This window comes from Arachis duranensis, chromosome 9, assembly GCF_000817695.3.
Source record: "Arachis duranensis cultivar V14167 chromosome 9, aradu.V14167.gnm2.J7QH, whole genome shotgun sequence".
In the NCBI taxonomy this organism is placed as follows: Eukaryota; Viridiplantae; Streptophyta; class Magnoliopsida; order Fabales; family Fabaceae; genus Arachis; species Arachis duranensis.
In genome coordinates, this window is record NC_029780.3 from 78,523,338 (window position 1) to 78,538,277 (window position 14,940).

Below are 14,940 nucleotides of genomic sequence, written 5' to 3' on the forward strand. Positions count from 1 at the left end.
GCCTCACGCGTCCGCGTCACTCATATTTTAACCAACTTACGCGATCGCGTCAATCACGCGACCGCGTCATACCCCTTTTACCCTACTCACGTGATCGCATGCTTCACGCATTCGCGTGGATTTGAATGCACTAAACCCAAATCATGCGAAACCCTACCCGTCGCGCCCCCATTCCCCCTTCTCCTTCCTTCTCTGCAACCCCCCTCCACTGCCAACCTCCACCGACCAGCCACCCCCACCGCCGCGCCTACCACCCCCAACCACCCATACCACCCCGCAACAACCCTCTCTCTTCCTTCTTCCCTTCTTCTCCTCCTCAGCTCCCTGCCTTCAAGGTGTTAAATTGATTTGTTCACTTGACTGGCCTTCATAGTTAGAGGTTGACTTAGTCGGAGCAAAAATATAATTCTCATCATCATTGATAAGGATAACTAGGATAGGACTTCCCGTTCTCATACCTTGCCAAGAGTTTTATTAGTTATTAATCTACTAATTCCTGTAATTTATTTCTCTTGTTCAAAACCTTTTCAAAACCCAAAAAATAATGTTTTTCATAACTAATAATAAATCATACTTCCCTGCAATTCCTTGAGAAAATAACCTGAGGTTTGAATACTTCGGTTTATAAATTTTATTGGGTTTGTTACTTGTGACAACCAAAACGTTTGTACGAAAAGAATTTTTGTTGGTTTAGAAGCTATACTTACAACACGATCAGAGAACTCTACGCCTTTGGTTCTAGCCTCTACTACAAAGACCCTAATTTCCCCACACTTCAGCTGAACTGGTGTCTCGAGAAGTTCCCAATGAAGTCGTGGATTAGCCATCTAAGAGATGTAAAATCAAGCTTCTGGTTCAGTGATCTCCTATTACAGACTCACACTGAACCCCTGTAGAATGAGGATGAGTGTCACAGATCATCTCATTCATAAGGTTGAAGAACGAAGATACATCTTAGATTAGAGTCATACACGAATTGAATAGAATAGTAGTACTTTTATTAATCCATGAAAATTAGCAGAGCTCCTAACCTTAACCTAGGAGGTTTAGTGACTCATGCTGATTGAAAAATACAATAGAAATGTAAAAGTGGGCAAGAGTCATCTAACAAGTGTGAACTCTTGTCTATATATACTAATTTAATGACTAATGATTACAAAAATAAGGTAAACTAAGTTGATAGTGCAAAAATCCACTTTTAGGGCCCACTTGGTGAGTATTTGGACTGAGCTTGAGTGTCTCCCATGAGCTAGGGATCCCCTTTTGGGCCTTGGGCGCCAGCCATCCCCTTGTGGGCATTGAACGCCAGGAATGGCGTAAGTGGCTGGTGTTGAATGCCAGTTTTGGGACTTTATTTCCAAAGCAAAGTATGGACTATTATATATTTATGGAAAGCCCTGGATGTTAGATTTTCATAGCCATTGAGAGCCTGCAATTTCGACTTCTGTAACTCCAGAAAAGCGCTTTCGAGTGCATGGAGGTTAGATTTGACAACATCTGCAGTGCTTTCTCTGTCTCTAAATCAGAGTTTTGCTCAAGCTCATAAATTTCAGCCAGAAAATACCTGAAACCACCATAAAACACACAAACTCAAAGTAGAATCCAAAAATATGAATTTTGCACTAAAACTTATGAAAATATAATAAAACTTAAATAAAACATAATAAAAACTATATGAAAATAATGCCAAAAAGCGTATAAAATATCCGCTCATCAGAACACCAAACTTAAACTGTTGCTTGTCTAGGATAAAAAGAAGAGAAGAATACAATAAATCTCAAAGTTTTCAATGATGATCAAATTCAATTAGATGAGTGGGAGTAGTAGCTTTTTGCTTCTGAATAGTTTTGGATTCTCACTATCCATTAAAACTCAGAATAGTTGGCATCTTTAGAAACTCAAAATCCATATGATATTTGGTGCACGTATTCCCACACTCCTTACAACTAAACCACTGGGTCGTCCAAGTAATACCTTAGGTGAGTTAGGGTCGATCCCACAAGGAATGTTGGCTTGAATCAAGCTGTGGTTATCGTGTAGATCTTAGTCAGACGGATAGAAAAGTTGTTTGCTTGTTTGAACGCATACAAGTAAAATAAATAAAATGTTACTCAGTTGATGGTGAATGTAATGATAAGAGGATGGTTAAGACTTCCGAGATGCTTTATTCTTCTGTATTACTCCGGTCTTACTGTCTACTCCAACTGTGAATGATTTCTTCTATGGCAGGTTGTATGTGATCAATGCCTTTCTTGAGAGGTGGTGCACGAAATTGTGATCATTCCTTTTGACAACTCCGATACAACTAACGAACAAGTGCACTGGGTCATCCAAGTAATACCTTACGTGAGTAAGGGTCGATCCCATGGCTTGAAGCAAGCTATGGACATCTTGTAAATCTCAGTCAGGTAGATTCAAATGGTTATAAGGATTGATAATTAAAAGATAAATGAAACGTAAATTAAAATAAAGATACTTATGTAATTCATGGGTGGGAATTTCAGATAAGCGTTTGGAGATGCTTTGTTACTTCTGAACCTCTGCTTTCCTATTGTCTTCATCCAATCATGCGTCCTCCCTTCCATGGAAAGCTGTAAGTTGGTGGATCACCATTGTCAATGGCTACCATCCGTCCTCTCAGTGAAAATGGTCCTTTACGGTTTCTGTACGGCTAATCAGCTGTCAGATTTCTTGTGTCGGATGAAAAATACCAGGCACAGCTACCACATGGCTAATCAACTGTCGGTTCTCACTTGTGTCGGAATAAGATTCATTGATCCTTTTGCGCACTGTCACTGCGCACAATAGTCACGATTTTGAAGCTCGTCACAGTCATCCCCTCCCAGATCCTACTCGGAATACCACAGACAAGGTTTAGACTTTTCGGATCTTAGGAATGCTGCCAATTGTTCTAGCCTAAACCACGAAGGTTCTAATCTTAGATTCGGATGCTCTGTTGTCAGGAGAGACGATGCGAATTGTGGATTAGAGACCCAAGAGAATATACTCTGGCTGTTGTCCAATGACTACGTTGAACATCATATAGACCGCTTGTGGTTGTCAGGCATGTGGATCTTGGTTAAGCGAGTAACAAAGATAGTTGGTGATTGTCACAGATCACCCCCTTCATTCTGACTTAACTGAATTAAGTATGAGAGTATATCTTAGAGAAGAAGTAGGCGTGAATTGAAAGAAAAACAAATAGTACTTGCATTAATTCATGAGGAACAGCAGAGCTCCTCACCTTAATCTATAAGATAAGTCTAAAGATATGAATACAATAGGAAAAAGTGCTATTTATACTAAACTATCTACTAGGGATTACAGAAAATGTGTAGATAGTGCAGAAATCCACTTCCGGGGCCCACTTGGTGTGTGCTTGGGCTGAGCTTTGAAGCTTTCACGTGCATAGGCCATCCTTGGAGTTAAACTTCAGCTTAGGTGCCAGTTTGGGCGTTTAACTCCAGCTTTGGTGCTAGTTCTGGCGTTTTATGTCAGAAAAGGGTTTCTGGTGGGCATTTGGACGCCAGTTTGGGCCATAAATTTCGGGCAAAGTTTGGACTATTATATATTTCTGGAAAGCCCAAGATGTCTACTTTCCAAAAGAATTGAGAGCACGCCAATTGGGCTTCTGTATCTCCAGAAAATCTATGTCAAGTGTAGGAGGTCAGAATCCAACAACATCTATAGTCCTTTCTCAGCCCTTGAAATAGACTTTTGCTCAGATCCCCTCAATTTCAGCCAGAAAATACTTGAAATTACAGAAAAACACACAAACTCATAGTAAAGTCCAGAAATGTGATATTTTCATGAAAACTAATAAAAATATAATAAAAAGTAACTAAAGCATACTAAAAACTACCTAAAAATAATGCCAAAAAGAGTATAAATTATCTGCTCATCACAACACCAAACTTAAATTGTTGCTTATCCCCAAGCAACAAAAAACAAAATAGGATCAAAAGAAGAGAATATACAATAAATTCTAAAACATCAATGAAGGTTAGTTTCAATTAGATGAGCGGGACTAGTAGCTTTTTGCTTCTGAACAGTTTTGGCATCTCACTTTATCCTTTGAAGTTCAAAATGATTGGCATCCATAGGAACTCAAAATTCAGATAGTGTTATTGATTCTCCTAGTTTAGTATGTTGATTCTTGAACACAACTACTTTATGAGTCTTGGCCGTGACCCTAAGCATCTTATTTTCCAGTATTACCACCGGATAATAAATGCCACAGACACATAACTGGGTGAACCTTTTCAGATTGTGACTCAGCTTTGCTAGAGTCCCCAGTTAGAGGTGCCCATAGTTCTTAAGCACACTCTTTTTCTTTGGATCACGACTTTAACCACTCAGTCTCAGGCTTTTCACTTGGACCTTCATGACACAAACACATGGTTAGGGACAGCTTGATTTAGCCGCTTAGGCCAGGATTTTATTCCTTTGTGCCCTTCTATCCATTAATTCTCAAAGCCTTGGATCCTTTTTACCTTTGCCTTTTAGTTTAAAGGGTTATTGGCTTTTTGTTCTTGCCTTTTGGTTTAAAGAGCCATTGGCTTTTTCTGCTTACTTTTTCTTTTTCTTTATTTTTCTTTATTTTTTGCCCCTTTTTTTCGCAAGCTTTGTATTTTTCATTGCTTTTTCTTGCTTCAAGAATCAATTTTATAATTTTTCATATTATCAATAACATTTCTATTTTTTCATTATTCTTTAAAGAGCCAACAATTTTAACATTCATAAACTTCACTATAAAAAATATGCACTGTTTAAGCATTCATTCAGAAAATAAAAAGTATTGCCACCACATCAAAATAATTAAACTAATTTCAAGATAAAATTTGAAATTCATGTACTTCTTATTCTTTTGCAAATAGAAATATTTTTCATTTAAGAAAGGTGAAGGATTCATGGAACATTCATAGCTTTAAGGCATAGACACTAAACACTAATGATCATGTAATAAAGACACAAACATAGACAAAACATCAAGCATAAAAACCGAAAAACAGAAAAACAAATAACAAGGAAATTAAAGAACGGGTCCACCTTAGTGACGGTGGCTAGTTCTTCCTCTTGAAGATCCTATGGAGTGCTTTAGCTCCTCAATATATCTTCCTTGCCTTTGTTGCTCCTCCCTCATGGCTCTTTGGTCTTCTCTGATTTCATGGAGGATAATGGAGTGCTCTTGGTGCTCCATCCTTAGTTGCTCCATATTGGAACTCAAATCTCCTAAAGAGGTGTTGAGTTGTTCCCAATAGTTGTGTGGAGGAAAATGCATCCCTTGAGGCATTTCAGGGATTTTTTGATGGGGGACTTCCTCATGCTCTTGTTGAGGTCCATGAGTGGGCTCTCTTGTTTGCTCCATCCTCTTTTTAGTGATGGGCTTGTCCTCTTCAATGAGGATGTCTTCCTCTATGACAATTTCAGCTAAATTGCATAGGTGACAGATGAGATGAGGAAAGGATAACCTTGCCAAAGTGGAGGTCTTGTCAGCCACCTTGTACAGTTCTAGAGATATGATCTCATGAACTTCCACTTCCTCTCCAATCATGATACTATGGATCATGATGGCTCGATCCACAGTTACTTCGGACCTGTTGCTAGTAGGAATGATAGAGCATTGGATAAACTCCAACCATCCTGTAGCCACGGGTTTGAGGTCAGGCCTTCTCAGTTGAACCGGCTTGCCTTTGGAGTCTCTCTTCCATTGGGCTCCTTCCACACAGATGTCTGTGAGGACTTGGTCTAATCTTTGATCAAAGTTGACTCTTTTAGTGAAAGGATAAGGATCTTCTTGCATCATTGGTAAGTTGAATGCCAACCTTACATTTTTTGGACTAAAATCCAAGTATTTCCCCTGAACCATTGTGAGCCAATTCTTTAGGTTCGGGTTCATACTTTGTTATGGTTCTTAGTGATCCATGCATTAGCATAGAACTCTTAAACTATTAAGAGTCCGACTTGTTGAATGGGGTTGGTGAGAGCTTCCCAACCTCTTTTCCGAACCTCACGTTGGATCTCTGGATATTCACCCTTTTTGAGCATGAAGGGGACCTCGGGGATCACCTTTTTCTTGGCCACAACTTCATAGAAGTGGTCTTGATGGACCTTTGAGATGAATCTCTCCATCTTCCATGACTCGCAGGTGGAAGCAACTGCCTTCCCTTTTCTCTTTCTAGAGGTTTCTCTGGTCTTAGGTGCCATTAATAGTTATAAAAAAAGAAAAAACAATGCTTTTTTCCACACCAAACTTAAAAGTTTTGCTCGTCCTCGAGCAAAAGAAGAAAGAAAGGAGGAGAAGAAGAAGAAATGGAGGAGATGGAGGTGTTGGAGTGGTTTGGCCAAAGGGGGTTGGAAGTGTTTGTGATGTCTGAAAATGAAGGAGTAAGAATGGGTATTTATAGGGGAAGGGGGAGAGGGAATCCATGTGATAGGGGTTGGGTTTGGGAGGAAAATTGTTTGAATTTGAGTGGGTGGGGGTAGGTGGGGTTTTATGAGGGGTTTTTGGGGAAGAGTGGATTGATGTGAGTGGTGGAGGGATTATGGGGAAGAGGGTAGGATTTGATAGGTGAATGGTGTTTGGGGAAGAGTGTTATGGAAAGGTGTGAAGAGGAGAGAGAGCGAGTTGGGGTAGGAGGGGATCCTATGGGGTCCACAGATCCTGAGGTGTCAAGAATTTCACATCCCTGCACCTTTCTGGCATGTAAACGCCCTTCTGCTGCCCTTCTTGGCGTTTAATGTCAGCCAGACACCAGACACCCTTTTCGGGCGTTAAACTCCAGTCTATCTGCCCATTTTGTCGTTTAACGCCCAATTTGCTATCCTTACTGGCATTTAAATGCTAGTAAGCTCATCCTCCAGGGTGTGCTATTTTTTATGCTATTTTTTATTCCTGCTTTAATTTTGTAGCTATTTTAGTGACTCCATAAGATCATCAACCTATAGAAATTATAAACTAACAATGGAAAATGAAATGGAAAAGTAATTAACATACATAAATAAAATTTGGTTGCCTCCCAATAAGCGCTTCTTTAATGTCAATAGCTTGACAGGAAGCTCTCACAGAGCCTCACAGGTGCTCAGAGCATGATTGTGGCCTCCCAACACCAAATTTAGAGTTTGAATGTGGGGGCTCTGTTTGACTCTGTATGAAGAGAATTGGATGAAGCTTTTCATGCTTCTTCTCCATGTTTACAAAAGGAGATCCTTGAGCCTTAAACACAAGGTAGTCCTCATTCAATTGAAGGACCAACTCTCCTCTGTCCACATCAATCACAGCTCTTGCTGTGGCTAGGAAGGTTCTTCCAAGGATGATGGATTCATCCTCATCCTTCCCAGTGTCTAAGATTATGAAGTCAGCAGGGGTGTAGAGGCCTTCAACCTTCACTAAGACATCCTCTACAAGTCTATAAGCCTTTTTCATTGATTTGTCTGCCATCTCTAGTGAGATTCTTGTAGCTTGTACCTCAAAGATTCATAGTTTCTCCATTACAGAGAGTGGCATGAGGTTTACACCTGACCCCAGGTCACAAAAAGTCTTCTCAAAGGTCATGGTGCCTATGGTACAAGGTATTAAGAACCTTCAGGGATCCGGTTTCTTTTGAGGTAATGTTTGCTGAACCCAGGTATTCAGTTCATTGATGAGCAATGGAGGTTCATCCTCCCAAGTCTCATTACCGAATAACTTGGCATTCAGCTTCATGATTGCTCCTAGATATTGAGCAACTTGCTCTTCAAAAATATCTTCATCTTCTTCAGAGGAAGAAAACTCATCAGAGCTCATGAATGGTAATAGGAAGTTTAGTGGAATCTCTATGGTCTCTATATGAGCCTCAGATTCCTTTGGGTCCTCATTAGGGACTTCCTTATTGGATAGTGGGCGTCTATTGAGGTTTTCCTCACTGGAAATCACTACCTCTTCCTCCTCTATGGGTTTGGCCATTTTGGTTATATTAGTGGCCTTGCACTCTCTTTTTGGATTCTCTTCTGTATTGCTTGGGAGAGTACTAGGAAGAGTTTCAGTAACTCTTTTGCTCAGCTGACCCACTTTTGCCTCTAAATTTCTGATGAAGGATCTTGTTTCAGTCATAAAACTGAGAATGGCCTTAGATAGATCATAGACTATGTTTGCTAAGCCAGAGGAGCTCTGCTCAGAATTCTCTGTCTGTTGCTGAGAAGATGATGAAAAAGGCTTGCTATTGCCAAACCTATTTCTCCCACCATTATTATTATTGAAGCCTTGTTGAGGCTTCTGTTGATCCTTCCATGAGAAATTTGGGTGATTTCTCTATAAAGGATTATAGGTGTTTCCATAGGGCTCTGCCATGTAATTTACCTCTTCCATTGAAGGATTCTCAGGGTCATAAGTTTCTCCTTCAGAGGTGGTGTTCATACCCTGGGTCGAGATGACCGACCCGGGATGTTTAGCGACAAGGCGACCGACCTCTTCAGGTCAGACTATCCGACCTCTTCTCAAAGAGCTCGGCCAAATCAACAGGAAAGCCCAAATAAAGGGCCCAAAGAGAGAAACACGACCCAAATCCAAACGCAATCCCAGCCTACAGAGATAAAGGCGGTTCTGTTGAAGATAAGCTGACCTCACCCAAAGATAAGATAAGATAACTAACTTATCTTATCTAGAAAGGTCACTTCTCACCATTATAAATACACTGGAGCACCCAGGTATAACTGATACTCTGATTCTACTCAATACCTGCTTAATACCCTTGCTAACTTAAGCATCGGAGTCCCTTACAGGTACCCCCCACCCTCCGGGGACACAGGATCAGCACCACCACCAAGTCCAACAAATCGGACACATCAGTTCCGACCGCCGTACACCTGCCGGACACGTCGGCTCTGACCAACATAGAAGATCTCGTCCGAGATCGACCTACAGTTTCAGGTAACCCTCGGAACATTGGCGCCGTTGCCTGGGACCTGGAAGTCATCCCATTAACATGGCAGATGACCATGACAACGACCACGATACAGGTTTTGAAGACAGAACGCCGTATAAAAACGCGGACACAATACTCAAAGCTACTCCAGAAACCCATGGAGACAAAAATTCATCAAATCCAAGAGTAATAGAAACACTTCAAAATCGATTGGAGCAACTTGAGAAAGAAGCCCAACATCGACGTGAAAAAGAAGAAGATCTATGCCGGGAAATAAGGCGGCGTCGAGAATTAGAAGATAAGCTTATAAAACTCGAAGCTGATCTCAAAACCAAAGCTACTCGACCATCCACGGAGGATAGTTCTCAGAAAGATCAAGATCCATTTACCAGAGAAATTATGAAAACCAAAATTCCGAAAGATTTCATGCTTCCGGATATGACTCTATATGACGGTACCTCCGACCCCAACCATCATCTCAGCAACTTCAGAAGTAGAATGTACCTCACCGATGCCTCAGATGCAGTTCGTTGCAAAGCCTTTCCAACAACTCTTACCAAGACAGCCATTAAATGGTTCGACAACCTACCTCCAAAATCCATCTCGAGTTTTGACGACCTGGCCAAAAAGTTCCTGACTCGATTCTCCATACAAAAGGACAAAGCCAAACACGCACCCAGCTTACTCGGGATCAAGCAAGGAGACTGAGAAAGTCTTCGCAACTACATGGAGAGATTCAACAAAACATGCATGGACATACAAAATCTACCAACAAAAGCTGCCATCATGGGCCTCATAAATGGCCTGCAAGAAGGACCATTCAACCAATCTATATCAAAAAGATACCCGACATCCCTAGATGAAGTACAAGAACAAGCGCAGAAGTACATTAATATGGAGGAAAATTCTCGACTTGGCAAAGCCTCAAGGTCCGGTTCTGCCTACCGAGATAAAGAATCCAAGAAAAAGGAAGATCGCTCCGGAGAAAAAATCAAGAAATATCACAACTACACCCCTCTTAGGGTATCCTTGGTAGACGTTTACAAAGAAGTCTGCCATACGGAAAAAATCCCTCCAGCTCGGCCACTTAAAGGCAAAAGAAGAAGGGGAAATCAGAATGAGTACTGTGAATATCACCGACTTCGAGGGCATTCCACCAACGAATGTTTCGACTTGAAAGATGTCATAGAAAAATTAGTACGAGAAGGAAAGTTAGATCGGTTCTTGGCCAACCGGGACGAAGAACCAAGGAAAAGAAGGAGGGATGAGGACGTCAGACGATCTGAACGTTCGCCTCGCACACCAGAAAGACATGTTCACGTGATACACGGCGGATTTGCTGGGGGAGGAATCTCCAAATCATCCCGCAAGCGACACCTCAAAGAGGTATACCATATCGAAGGATAGAAGGAGACGCCAGACATCCCGGCAATCACGTTTACCAAAGAAGATGCATCCGGAATCATCTCGGGACATGACGACCCCATGGTCATCACGATCATATTGGCAAATGCCAACCTCCACCGCACACTAATCGACCAGGGAAGCTCTGCCGACATCTTATTCAAAACTGCCTTCGACAAACTCGGCCTAGAAAAGAAAGAGCTAAGAGCATACCCAAACAGTCTGTTCGGATTGGGAGATGTCCCAGTTCAACCACTGGGATACGTGTCGCTGCATACAACCTTCGGGAAGGGAAACCAATCTAAAACACTCAAGATAGACTACATTGAGGTCGACGTAAGCTCAGCCTACAATGCCCTGATAGGTCGGACAACGTTAAATCAGCTCGGCGCAATAGTTTCGACTCCGCATCTATGTATGAAATTTCCAACTACAGAAGGAATAGCTACAATAAGAGCAGATCAAAAGATGGCGCGTCACTGTTACAACGAAAGTCTAAACCTTCGAGGCGAAGCAAGAGAGTTCCACACAATCGAGCTCGGTGGAGCTCAGAGACGAGAAGAGCTCCGACCACAACCCGAGGGAGAAGTAGAAAGAGTCCAGATTGGAGACACCTCGAATAAAACAACTAATATTGGCACGATCCTGAAAGGAGATGCAAAAGAATCATTGATACAGTTTCTGTGAGATAATGTTGATCTCTTCGCATGGAAAGCTGCCGACATGCGGGCATAGATCCCAAACTAATGAGCCACAAGTTGGCAGTCTACCTGGGATCCCGACCGATACAACAAAGACGAAGAAAACTTGGGCCAGAACGATCTCAGGCTGTAGAAGAACAAGTACAAGCACTACTAGAGGCAGGGTTCATAAGGGAAGTCAAATACCCACTATGGCTAGCAAACGTCGTTTTGGTGAAAAAATCAAATGGGAAGTGGCGAATGTGCACCGACTACACCGACCTCAACAAAGCCTGCCCAAAAGATCCTTACCCACTCCCAAGCATCGACGCTTTAGTAGATGCTTCATCAGGATACAAGTATCTCTCATTCATGGACGCATACTCAGGGTACAACCAGATACCAATGTATCCGCCAGACCAAGAAAAGACCTCGTTTCTTACACCTAAGGCAAATTATTGCTACATCGTGATGCCTTTCGGCCTGAAAAACGCAGGAGCCACTTATCAAAGGCTAATAAATAAAGTCTTCTCAGATCACATCGGAAAAATCATGGAGGTCTACATGGATGACATGTTGATAAAGACACAAAGCGAAGAGACATTGCTAACCGATTTGATTCAAGTATTCGATACCATAAGGAAGCACGACATGCGACTCAACCCGGCTAAATGCACCTTCGCAGTAGAAGCAGGTAAATTTTTAGGATTTATGCTCACTCAAAGGGGAATCGAGGCAAATCCAGATAAATGCCAGGCCATACTTAAAATGAAGAGCCCAAACTGCGTCAAAGAAGTACAACAGCTCAATGGAAGGTTGGTAGCCTTGTCCAGATTCCTAGCAGGATCAGCGATAAGATCCCTTCCTTTCTATGCTACCTTAAAGAAGGGAAAGAACTTCGAATGGACAGCGGAATGTGAACAAGCCTTCAAAGACTTCAAAGAATTCTTGGGGCAACCACCTATCCTATCTCTACCACAAGAGGGAGAATCGCTCATACTATACCTCGCAGTAGGAAGTCGGGCAATAGCCTCAGCGCTGATTCGAGAAGACGAAAGCGGACAACAACCCGTCTACTTCATTAGTAAAGCACTACAGGGGTCAGAGCTGAACTACCAGAAAATAGAAAAATTTGCATACGCTCTGATACTCACATCCCGGCGACTTCGCCCATACTTCCAGGCACATACCATCAAAGTTCGGACCAACCAGCCCATAAAAGGGATATTACAGAAAATAAATATGGCAGGAAGAATCCTACAATGGGCAATCGAGTTGTCCGAGTTCGACCTCCAATATAAGGCACGGACAGCCATCAAATCACAACACCTGGCCGATTTCATCACAGAATTCACAGACATCCCGGAAATCCCCATAGAGTGGAACATATACGTCGACGGATCCTCAAATAAAACAGGAAGCGGTGCGGGTGTGATAATCGAAAGCAACCAAGGAACTCAACTTGAGCTCTCCCTTAAATTCGAATTCCCGGCCTCGAACAATCAAGCGGAATACGAAGCGCTACTAGCTGGTTTGAAGCTGGTAGCTTGGAAACTCAACATCTACAGCGACTCACAAGTCGTTACCTCACAAATAATAGGAAGCTACCAAGCTAAAGACCCGATCATGAAAAAATATTTGGATAGAACCAAAGAACAGCTCGGACAACTCGGAGAATACAGGATCTACCACATTCCCCGTGAGCAAAATGCCCGAGCTGATGCACTTTCAAAATTAGCCAGCACCAAAGCAGGGGGCAACAACAGAAGTCTCATCCAGGAGATACTACAGAACCCGTCAATATCGGAAGAAGAAGTCCTAGCCATAATAGGTCAGGATCAAGGATGGATAACCCCCATAATAAATTACCTCAAAACAGAAGCACTCCCTACAGATGAAAAGGAGACAAAAAAGGCTAAAAAGGGAGGCACAGTACTACACTATCATAAACAACACACTATACAAAAGAGGGATATCAACACCTTTACTAAAATGCGTACCGACTTCTAACACAAAGGAAGTCTTGGAGGAAGTGCACAGCGGCATTTGTGGTAATCATCTCGGAGCGCAAGCCCTCACCAAAAAGATACTCCGGGCGGTATTCTATTGGCCAACTCTACAAAAGGAGGCTACAGAATTTGTGAGGACATGCCCACCATGCCAGAAGCATGCCAACTTGCACATCGCCCCACCAGAAAAGCTCATTAGCGTGACCTCGCCCTGGCCATTTGCGAAATGGGGACTCGACCTTCTCGGACCCTTCCCACAGGGATCGGGACAAGTAAAATTCCTCATAGTAGGAGTAGACTATTTCACAAAATGGATAAAGGCAGAACCCCTAGCCAACGCCACCGCTCAAAGAAGTCGAAAATTCCTATATAGGAACATTATTACGAGGTTCGGGGTACCATACTCCATCACCACGGACAACGGTACCCAATTTACAGAGGCAGGCTTCAGAAAACTGGTGGCCGACGTGAACATAAAACACCTGTTCACCTCCGTCGAACATCCCCAAGCCAATGGACAAGCCGAAGCGGCCAACAAAGTCATATTAGCCGGACTAAAGCGGAGGCTACAAGAAGCAAAGGGAGCTTGGGCCGAGGAACTTCCACAAGTCCTATTGGCGTATCGAACAACCCCCCATTCTACTACAAACGAATCACCATTCTGACTAGCATACGGAGCGGAGGCAATGATTCTAATAGAAATCGAGGCGGGATCTCCCCGAGTAGTCCACTACAATGAACAAGTAAACTCCAAACTTCAGAGAGAAGAGCTCGACTTGTTACCCGAGATCCAAGAAAGAGCTCGGATTAGGGAAGAAGCTTTAAAGTGACGAAGGGCTTCCAGATACAATCGAAAGGTAGTGCCGAGAAGTTTTGCAGAGAATGATCTCATCCTAATCAGAAACGACATTGGAATAACTCGACCCGGAGAAGGAAAGCTGGCAGCGAACTGGAAAGGACCCTACCGAGTCATTAACGTACTGGGGAAGGGATACTACAGACTGTCCGAGCTTGATGGACGAGAGCTTCCCCGATCATGGCACGCATGCAACATAAGAAGGTACTACAGTTAGAAAAGGTAAAGGATCTCACTAAATGGATGCGCTCTTTTTCCTGAAAAGGTTTTTTAATGAGGCACCATATCAAGACCTAGATCATACCCGACTTAAAGGGACAAGGAAATTCCCACACGTATATATTTGCATTTTTTCTTTGAATAAAGTTTATTGAGATATTCTACAAGATTCCAAGATGCATTAATCTTAAGTATTAATCGTCCGATTATAAAGCAACAGGTCGGCAGAAAGTGAAAAATAAATTCACTACGCGACCATGATAAAGACAATCGTCTGATAAAGGTGAAAACGCGATTCACCCAAAAGATGATCTAAAGATGCCAACCATTTTCTACAAATTGGCAAAGATGAACACAAAGTAATGTAAGAAGTTATCGAAAGCAATCCAAAAAAAAGAACCTAACGAGGTCTTACGGATAGCTAATATAATAACTTAAAAGACTGGCCGACGTTCAGAAGTCGGACCAAGTCAACCCAAGTTAAAAGTAAACCCTGGAAAGAGGTCTGGCCACCCTATTAAAGAGGATTACTTTAACTTAGAAGGGCCTGACATAACAAAGTCAGCCCAAAACTAAAAAAGTTATACGAATAGTCCCTGAAAGAGATCTGACAAAGATCCAAGAAAGAGGACTACGAAAAATAGCTTAAAGGAGACCGACATAACCAAGTCGGACTCCTACCACTAAAAAGTTATACGAATAGTCCCTGAAAGAGATGTGACAAAGATCCAAGAAAGAGGACTACGAAAAATAACTTAAAGGAGACCGACATAACCAAGTCGGACTCCTACCACTAAAAAGTTATACGAATAGTCCCTAAAAGAGATCTGACAAAGATCCAAGAAAGAGGACTACGAAAAATAACTTAC